Source organism: Artemia franciscana, chromosome 14 (genome assembly GCF_032884065.1).
Source record: "Artemia franciscana chromosome 14, ASM3288406v1, whole genome shotgun sequence".
In the NCBI taxonomy this organism is placed as follows: domain Eukaryota; kingdom Metazoa; phylum Arthropoda; class Branchiopoda; order Anostraca; family Artemiidae; genus Artemia; species Artemia franciscana.
The window spans coordinates 4457480-4468280 of NC_088876.1; positions in this window are offsets into that span (position 1 = coordinate 4457480).

Below are 10801 nucleotides of genomic sequence, written 5' to 3' on the forward strand. Positions count from 1 at the left end.
GGGAATTGTTTAATGGTTTTAGTTTTTACTTCTAATATCTAGTTGATACTTCAGTAATCCTCTAAATACTCTTGTTTGCAATTGAAATGCCTAATAAGCACAAATAACTTCCTATTCTATAAATGGTTTCAAACTCTTTTTTGCAACAAATGATGAATTTCGTATTTTTTGTTTTTTTTTGCCAGAAGAAAGATCATGGATGTGTTTTTTTTTCTACAGGGATGATCGTGTCGATCCATAGTCCGGGAACATTGGGAGAGGGCTCATTTCATTGGAAATTAAAAATTTCTAGTGCCCTTTTTTATCTTACCAAAATAGTTGAAGACCAAGCAGTCCCCTCGACCTTCCCTTCTTTCTCAAAATCGTTCGATCGAAATTTTGAGATAGCCATTTGTTCAGCATAGATGAAAGGTTCCAAAACTATTGGCACTTAGCAGTATCAACATATAGGCCACTCTTTTTCTATGGTTGTCAGTTTTAATAAGCAGTACCAGGAGACCAAACTTTGCTCTGTGAGAGGATTTCCAGACACGAAATGACATTCAGCGTACCCCGTCTACTCTGAAAATGTATATCCTAAACACCCTGATTCACAGAACAAAAGTTTTGTACAATTTTTCCAGGAAGAACTTTTCCAGGTTTTCACCTAAAAAATGAAAAAAAAAACCCCTAAAGTACAGTGTAATTACTGGGACATCAGCAACAATTTTGAAAATGATCTTTTTTATGTTTTCCTGGAAAAAATTTGTTCCGCCCTTCACAAATTTTGATAAGCATCGGTCTTATTGTTTCTTTAATAAAAAAAAGATTCAAAGAAAATATTTTTCTCGCAATATATTTCCGTTTATTATTGACAATTAACTAAAAAAAGACTTTTTCCACAAAATAAGTTTTCAAGGAAAGTAAAGAGCTCCATTAAACCAAGAATGAGGAAAAATAAAAACAAATAATCCACCAAGCGTAAAACCAAATAAAAACAAGAAATCAGCATCAATAAATAAACGAAATTAAAAACAAACATAAATTATAACAAATAACCGATTTAAACTCAAAATGAGCAGAAAATAAAATGATCAGGTTCATAAGAAATCAGGTTCATATTATGCACAGAGCACATTTGCTTTTTTTGTTGTTTTATATGTTTGTTTTTAATTTGTCATTTATTTCGCTTTAGTTAAGATACTTTGAAAAAAAGACAAGTAAAGATTACGTTTTTATTGAGCCAAATCTAGATAAACAGCTCGACTAATTCAGCTTTGAACTGAATTTAAAACTTGTTTTTATCCAGAAAATATCAGACACCACGTATTACATTCTCTTAAAGCGAAGCAAAAATAAGCAACTTGGGAACAAAACTAGCTTGGAGTTTACTCTTTCTACTTTCTTGCTTTCCTTACAAGGGTATCTGGAATGTCCCAAGAGGTTGACTCAAGAATCACCCATATGACATGCAGAATATTAGATAGAGGTTTCAGATTGAGTCTATTGTAGAGTGGGGTCTTTGTCATTTTTAAATCAGAAAACTGACACTTTTCCACTTTTCCAATCTGGAAAAAAATGTCAGATGTAGCTATGGAGACTGTCGTCGTACACATTTTCATATAATATAATTTATTATGAGTTTAAATTTTGAGCAGTTTCCGCGAAAATATCCAAAAGATGAAGATCAAATTATGCCGTGGGGCCATATAAAGTTTTATGGAATGGGTGGTTGTGTAAACTTAAGAGGGGTCATTTGACTTGAAATTGGAAGTTATATTGCCCATTATAAGAGTAAAAACTGATTTGATAGCAACAAGCCCACTTTTTCCACGCCAATAGTCTCCCCAAACACCTCCATCCAATATATACTTCGGAGGGGACCCATTAGACTGGTAATCAGAAGTTCTATTGCCCTTTTTAAGAATAAAAGTGATCAGAGTGCAGCTACCATCCCCCACAAGTCCTCGAAAAACATCCAGTATAAATTTTGAGACACTCCTTTTATTCAATATAGTCCATAGCCCATATGACAATGCCTTTGGATTTATATAAACCGCTAGAGTCTGGATGTGAGTGTTGCATTTTATGCCCCTGGATACTTTAGGGTTTGAATGGAAGGGATGGTTATTTAAACATTAGAGGTGACTCATAAGTTGAAATTGGAAGTTTTAGTTCCTCTATAGGAATCGAAAGTGATGAATTTCAGTTAGACCTCCCCAAATTACCGCTCTTTTTACCAAACACAAATATCACAATAACAACTTAAACTTTTAAGTTAGTTTTTATTTAATTTTAAAGCAACATTTAGTTATAAGATTTGGGTTTTAATCATAAGGACCAAATGGATAACTGTGGGGGGTTAGCTTACACAATAGCCCTAAAAATATAGTTTCAAGACCATTCAGCTATGCTTAACAAAATAGCTGTCTTAAAATTTTGATTGAAAGTGCTTGGAAACTTATGAGCTAAAGAGGAGGGCTGATTGCATTCCAAACACTTTTGGGTCTCAAAAAGGGTACTAGACCTTTTAATTTACAATCAAATTAGCTCCTTTAAATATAAATGATATTACTAGCGATGATAGAGCAGTGCTCCCTATGACATTGCTTATATCACCTTTTAATACTTGCCTGTGTTTAGTTTCTTTCCTTTAATTGTATCTTCCCCTAAACGTTTCAACATAATGCCCTTAATGTCATTAGTTACAGTAATTGTAGATGTAACATTAAAAGTACACACATAGTGTCGTTTGGCTAGGTCAAGATCTGCCACAAATTACCATGAAAGGTCTATCTTGATAATGTAAGCTGTTATTGTGATATTTGCGCGTGGTGAAAATACGGGTAGTTAGGGGGGGGCTAGTTGACCTAAATCACTTTTGACTCTTAAAAGGGAACTAGAACTTTCAATTTCAACCAAATGAGCCAATTTTAAAGTTTATACAACCATCTCTTTCATAAGAATTCTAGCTTCCCCAGGGGCAGAGCTTACAACCTCGTCCCCAGGCTCTGGTGGTACACATAGTGGCTTCATGCGAGTTCAAGATCCGCCACAACTTACCCAGAAAGACCTAACTTAATACTTTAGGCCGTTATTGTGATGTGTGTGCTTGGTGAAAAGAAGGGTCATTGGGTCTCATCACTTTTGAGTCTTAAAAATGAACTGAAGCTTCCGATTTCAACCAAATGAGCCACCTCTAAAGTTAATATAAGCACCCTTTCTATTTGAACCCTAAATGCCCCAGGGACATAACATTTTTTGTTACATCATTTAAAAAAAATTGGGCATTAACTTTTTTTATATCATTTTGTTTTGTTTTTTCGATTAGGACTCCATCATTTTCTATATCTCTACTTACTCCGCGGGAGCGGGGTATTTTCTGTGGGGCTATTTTCTGGGGAGTGGCGGAATAACTAAAACATGCTTTCTATGACTAAAAATTCAGTTTGGTCTAACCCAAACACCAGTTTTCAACACACAGGTTAGAACAAGTTTTCGTTAGAATATTAACGCCGCTCATGAATATTAACGCTAAAGTGAATTAGTTGAGCTGTTTATGTTGATTTTGCTCAATAAAAACGTAATCTTTACTTGTCTTTTTTTTTACAAAGTATCTTAACTTAAAGCGAAATAAGTGACAAATTAAAAACAAACAAACAAAAAAAGAAAATGTACTCTGTGCATAATATGAACATGATTTCTTATGAACCTGATCATTTTATTTTCTGTTCGTTTTGAGTTTAGACCGGTTATTTGTTAAAATTTCTGTTTGTTTTTGATTTTGTTTATTTATTGATGCTGATTTCTTGTTTTTACTTGGTTTTACGCTTGGTGGATTATTTGTTTTTATTTTTGCTCATTCTTGGTTTAATGGAGCTCTTTACTTTCCTTGAAAATTTATTTTGTGGAAAAAGTATTTTTTTAGTTAATTGTCAATAATAAACGGAAATATATTGCGAGAAAAGTATTTTCTTTGAATCATTTTTTTTATTAAAGAAACAATAAGACCGATGCTTCGGTTTTTGGGAGGAGACACCCCCTAAAAGTCATAGAATCTTAAGGAAATACCATCGCATTCGCCGTGTCAGAGAACCCTACTGTAGAAGTTTTAAGCTTGTTATAGTTACCCTATCTTGTCTCCAGCTAGCTAATTTTGTTGATCATTATAAGCGTGCGTTCAGTGTATTTAATAGTTTTCTTCAGTCTTTTTATTATAAGTTGCTTAAACCGCTTTTACCATACCGTCTCCTGCAGGCTCATGTCCAGCCTGTAGCAATATCTGAAATTCGCCGGGCTTTAAGAAAAATTAAGCGTTCAAATAGCCTTGATGGTGACGGCCTTTCTTATCGATTTTTTGCTTATGATTGTCCTGCTCTACTTAACCATCTACACAAATTTTTCCAGTCTTGCTTAGCACAGTCGCTTGTTCCTGATAGTTTCCTTTGTGGCCGTGTAACGTCTATTCAAAAGCAAGGCAAGGATCCCACGTCATGTGTAAATTATCGTCCCATTACAATATCGTGTTTTTTAAGTGAGTTGCTTGAATATTTGTTACTACCAGAAATTGAGTGGAATTGAGATTTTACGCCTTTTCAATTTGGTTTTCGGAAAAGTTTTGGTTGCTCCCATGCACATCATGTTTTAAGCCGACTCATGAAAGATGCCGCAAAAAGGAAAATGTCTTTATACTGTCTTACTGTTGATATTTCTGGAGCTTTCGACAATATTGTGCACTCTCATGCTCTATTTTCCCTTTCGTCTTCAGGTGTTAATCCTTCCGTACTAAGTTTATTGTCTTCTTTGTATTCAAAGTCTAAAATTCAAGTTACCTGGAATGGCCAAATATCTGACCCGGTAAAAATTAATAAGGGATTTTGGCAAGGTGCCGTATTGTCTCCTAGTATATTTAAATACGTGCTTACATCGTGCCTGCGTCCCCTTAAAAGTTCTGTTTTTTACGGTAATATTGGTTTGTCTTCTGTTGCATATGCAGATAACGTTCTTCTTGTTGCCCGGACTCGCCGTGGATTGCTTTCTAATTTTACTATATTAACCAATGAACTATCTAAGATTGGACTGTCAGTTAATGCGTCTAAATGCAAGTTTATTTGTTTTAATAGCCCTTATGTGGTCGCTCCATTCGTTGCTAGGACTGCAGTTCTACCATGTTCTTCTTTAGTTAGTTGGCTTGGTCTTTGTTTCGGCCCAACACTTTCCAATACCTGTTCATCCCTAGTGAATCAAGCCGTGAAAAACCTACGCGTCGCTTACGGAAAAATATTCCCAAACAAAAGCCATTATAACCGCAACGGTTTGTGCATGATTTATAACTCTTATTGTGTCCCAGTGCTTTTGTTCTTATCAGGCATGGCTCATCTGTTTCAAACAGTTCGTGGTAAAGAACTGTAGTAAGGAGCGATCCGGCTCAATAGTAACAAAAACTCTAAAAAATGAAATTTTGATATCAATAGTTACATCAAAAGAATCGTATTTTAATGTTGATTTTAAATATATAAATTTCATCAAGTTTTTTCTTACCCATCAAAAGTTACGAGCCTGAGAAAATTTGCCTTATTTTAGAAAATAGGGGAAACACCCCCTAAAAGTCATAGAATCTTAACAGAAATCACACCATCAGATTCAGCGTATCATAGAACCTTATTGTAGAAGTTTCGAGATCCTATATGCAAAAATGTGGAATTTTGAATTTTTTGCCAGAAGGCAGATCCCGGATGCGTGTTTATTTGTTTGTTTGTTTGTTTATTTGTTTGTTTGTTTTTTTCCCAGGTGGGATCGTATCGACCCAGTGGTCCTAGAATCTTGCGAGAGGGATTATTCTAACGGAAATGAAAAGTTCTAGAGCCCTTTTTATGTGATCAAAAAAATTGGAGGGCACCTAGGCCCCTCCCACGCTAATTATTTTCCTAAAGTCAACGGATCAAAATTCTGAGATAGCCATTTTATTCAGTGTAGTCGAAAAACCTTATAACTATGTCTTTGGGGACGACTTACTCCCCCACAGTCCCCGTGGGAGGGGCTACAAGTTACCAATTTTGACCAGTGGTTACATATAGTAATGTTTATTGGGAAGTGTACAAACATTTCCAGGGGGCTTTTTTGGTTGGGAGGAGGGGTTGACCAGAGGGGGATATTTTGGGGGAGTTTTCCATCGAGGAATTTGTCATGGGGGAAGAAAATTTCCGTGAACGGAGCGCAGGATTTTCTAGCATTATTAAAAAACACAATGAAAAAATAAATATGAAAAGTTTTTTCAACTGGAAGTAAGGAGCAGCATTAAAACTTAAAACGAACAGAAATTATTAAGCATATGAGGGGCTCACCTCCTCCTAATACCTCGCTCTTTACGCTAAAGTATTTTTAGTGATTTCAACTATTTATTCTACGGCTTTTGTGATTCAGGGGTCATTCTTAATGAATTGGGACAAAATTTAATCTTTATTGTAAAGAGCGAGGGGGTGAACCCCTCATGTATGCATGATATTGCAAAAGTTCGTTACGTAAGCTAATTTGTAAGTTACGTCTATCTTTTACTAATAAAAACATTCGTACAAAATTAAAAGTTCTAGCTGCCTTTTCAAGTAACCAAAAAATTGCAGGGCAACTAGGCTTCTTCCACCGTTCCTTTTTTTCTCAAAATCATTCGATCAAAACTATTAGAAAGCCATTTAGCCAAAAAAAATACTTGCAAATTTCGTGTTAATTATTCCTCTGCGAAAATCCAAAATCAAAACATGCATTGATTCAAAAACGTTCAGAAATTAAATATAAAAAAGAAGTTTTTTTAGCTGAAAGTAAGGAACGACATTAAAACTTAAAACGAACAGAAATTACTTCGTATATGAAAGGGGCTGCTTCCTCATCAACGCCCCGCTCTTTACGCTAAAGTTTGACTCTTTCTCTTAACTCTGCTTTTTAAAACAGTAAAAAACTTTAGCGTAAAGAGCGGGACGTTGATGAGGAAGCAGCCCCTTTAATATACGAATTAATTTCAGTTCGTTTTAAGTTTTAATGTCGCTCCTTACTTTCAGCTAAAAAAAACTTGTTTTTTTTACTTAATCGTAAGAAAGATTGACATACTCTATGTACGAATTATTTCAGATATTGCAAATTCCTCCTCCGGCTTCCTAGATGGCACCGAAACAAAAAAATAATTGCTCGATTTGGTTTAATAGACGTGCCTTCTCGGATTTGGTCTTCTAGTGATGATTTATGTAAAAAGACTATCAACTTTATTCACGTTTATGACCCTCTGCAGCCTTTTTTCCATATTGATACTGGTTAATTAGTCCATGTTGTCTTTTGTTAGTTTGAATTTTTTTTCTTTGCTGTTTATTGTTTTGTTTATTTATAATACTCCGTACTTTGTGTTTTTATACTTTTACGGGTAATAAAGTTCATTCATTCTACAAAAATGTGGAATTTCTGAACTAGTAGTGAACTAGCTTTCAGTACTGAACTAGGTTTCAGTACTGAACTAGCTTTCATGGTGTCAACATCTAAACTAATCAGATTAGTTTTCATTTTCACATACCTGATAGTCTGAGGTATGAATTTTAATCCCACTCGCTAGATCTCGCAGTATTTGGCAAAATACCAGTTTTAATTAAAACTTTTGTAACGGTTTATCAAGGTGTCAACATCTATTGATTTCACATATTTGATATTTTATTTGATATTCTGTGGACTTAAATTGACTGTAAGGAGAGATGGAATAGAGGGAGAGGAGATAAAAAGAAAAGAGAGGAAAGGAGGAAGGAGAGAGAGAGGCTAGAGTAAAGGAGTCAGGCAGGTTAATTTTAGAAAGCATTTGGTCAGTGTAAAATGGAAGACAGATTAATTTTGAATCCTGTTTTGAACTTTTTAAGCCGATCTCTAACTGATGGAGTTAGGCAAGAGTTAATCCAAAAGGCAGCTGTCGCTTATTTTGATCGCGATACTATCATCCAAGCAAAGAAAGTTCTTTTTGCTGAACTAAGTATTACAACCCGAATGGTGACTCACTCTAAAGATGAAGATAATATTCTTAACATGTGTAAAACTATAGTTGCTGCTGCCAAGCAAAACCTAAAAATCCCAAAATTTGTTATTCTTAGTCCATGTGAAGTCCCAACTATAGGAGAGGCCGTAAATGCTATAGTTGTATCCAAGATCATTGAGTTATCGCGTAAATTGGACAGCGTTCTGACAAACATATCTCACTATCTACGCCGTGGCAAGAATGAATGGAAACTTATCGTCTCGTCTAAAGATTAAATAAAAAAACAAGTTTTTTTTAACTGAAAGTAAGGAGCGACATTAAAACTTAAAACGAACAGAAATTACTTCGTACATGAAAGGGGCTGCTTCCTCATCAACGCCCCGCTCTTTACACTAAAGTTTGACTCTTTCTCTCAACTCTTCCTTTTAAAACAGTAAAAAACTTTAGCGTAAAGAGCGGGTTGTTGATGTGGAAGTAGCCCCTTTCATATACGAAATAATTTCTGTTCGTTTTAAGTTTTAATGTCGTTCCTTACTTTCAGTTAAAAAAACTTTTTTTTTATTTAATTTTTGAACGTTTTTGAAGCAATACATGTTTTGATTTTGGCTCTCCCCAGAGGAATAATTAAAACGAAATTTGTATATTTATTTTTTTTTGGCTAAATGGCTTACTTATAGTTTTGATCGAATGATTTTGAGAAAAAAGGATTGGGAAGGAAGTTTATTTGCCCTGCGATTTTTTGGTTACTCAAAAAGGCAACTAGACCTTGAGGGGTTCACCCCCACGTCAGTACCTCTGAATCACAAAAGCCGTAGAATAAATAGTTGAAATTACTAAAAATACTTTAGCGTAAAGAGCGAGGTATTAGGAGGAGGTGAGCCCCTCATATGCGTAAAAATTTCTGTTCGTTTTAAGTTTTAAGGCTGCTCCTTACTTCCTGTTGAAAAAAACTTTTTCATATTTATTTTTTCATTGGGTTTTTTAAATAATGCTAGAAAATCCTGCGCTCCCTTCATGGAAATTTTCTTCCCCCATGACAAATTCCTCCATGGAAAGTTTCCCCAACATGTCTCCCTCTTCTCATCCCCTCCCCCAACCAAAAAATCCCCCTGAAAACGTCTGTACACATCCCGATAACCATTACTATATGTAAACACTGGTCAAAGTTTGTAATTTGTAGCCCCACCCACGGGGACTGTGGGGGAGTAAGTCGTCCCCAAAGACATAGTTCTAAGGTTTTTTTACTACGTTTAATAAAATGGCTATCTCAGAATTTTTATCCGTTGACTTTGGAAAAACAGTTAGCATGGGAGGGGGCCTAGGTGCCCTCCAATTTTTTGGTTACTTAAAAAGGGCACTAGAACATTCCATTTCCGTTAGAATGAGCCCTCTTGCAAAATTCTAGGACAAGAGGGTCGATACGATCAGCCCTAGAGAAAATAAAAAAAAAACAAATAAATAAACATTTTTGTAGATAACAGCTTGAAACTTTTACAATAGGGTACTCTGATATGCTAAATCTGATAATGTGATTTTCGTTAAGATTCTATGACTTTTAGGGGGTGTTTCCTCCTATTTTCTAAAATAAGGCAAATCTTCTCAGGCTCTTAACTTTCGATGGGTAAGACTAAACTTTATGAAACTTATATATTTAAAATCAGCATTAAAATGCGATTCTTTTGATGTAGCTATTGGTATAAAAATTCCCTTTTTTAGAGTTTTGGTTACTATTGAGTCGGGTCGCTCGTTACTACAGTTCGTTACCACGAACTGTTTGAAACCGCTAGTCTAATTGTTGAAAAGGCAAAGCGTTCTGACCCCACTCTAAATGCTACACTTAAGGAGCCTGCTTTTGTTGGTGTTATTAAACAAGTACCGGACGAACTAGTCGAATCGTCACTGAAGGAATTAATCCCAAAATGCATCAAAACAGCTAATTGTGGTGCGTCACGCACATTCAAAGTGTTTTTCAAATCAAGAAAAGACTTAGATCAGTTCCTTCAAGAATCAGTGAAAATCCTTTATGAGCGACCTGCCACCCAGGAGTTTGTGTTTTTGCCTCGTCGATGCTTTAAATGCCATATGACTGGCCACCTTGCAGCAAACTACACAAACACTACCCTGTGCTCAGAATGCGGAGCTAGTGACCTTAAGTCTAAATCTGAATCCCCGTGTAAAAACAGTCCTTTTTGTGTTAGTTGTAAAGCTACGGGCCATACGTGCTGCAGCATTAACTGCCCTAAAAACCGTAAAACCGTGAGCCAATGACTCCTGTGATAAATTTCTTATCTTGGCATATACATGGTTCTTTCGCGATTAAATTACCAGTGCTGATTATTTGTTTATTTCTTGGTTTTTTCTTGTTTCTTTTTCCTTCTCTTTCCCTGCTTTTCTTATTTATCCTTACCTCGATTAAACTATTTTTTATCTTTTTTTTCTTTATTTTTTTCCTTATACCTTTGGTCAGGTGGGTTTGGTCATGGAGCGGAAATGCCATCCTCCATGAGTAAATTGACGATTTCTATTGGTGACCAGGTTGGTATCAACTCTTTGGGGGAACGCATAATTTAATTACAAAATAACCCTTTAGATGTTGAAAATATAATTAATAATTCAATTGGAAGCAGAAATCTGAAGAATATTGATTCTATTTCGGGTAATAAAAGTAAGTATGTTTCGCGTTTAAATGGTTCTGCCTCCTCTAAACGTGATGATGTTTTCTCTGTGCTTCATCTTAATATTCAGGGACTTTGCTCGTCTTTTGATGAGCTGAAATCTTTCGTCAGTGGTGGAACTCCTGATGTTATAGGATTATGTGAA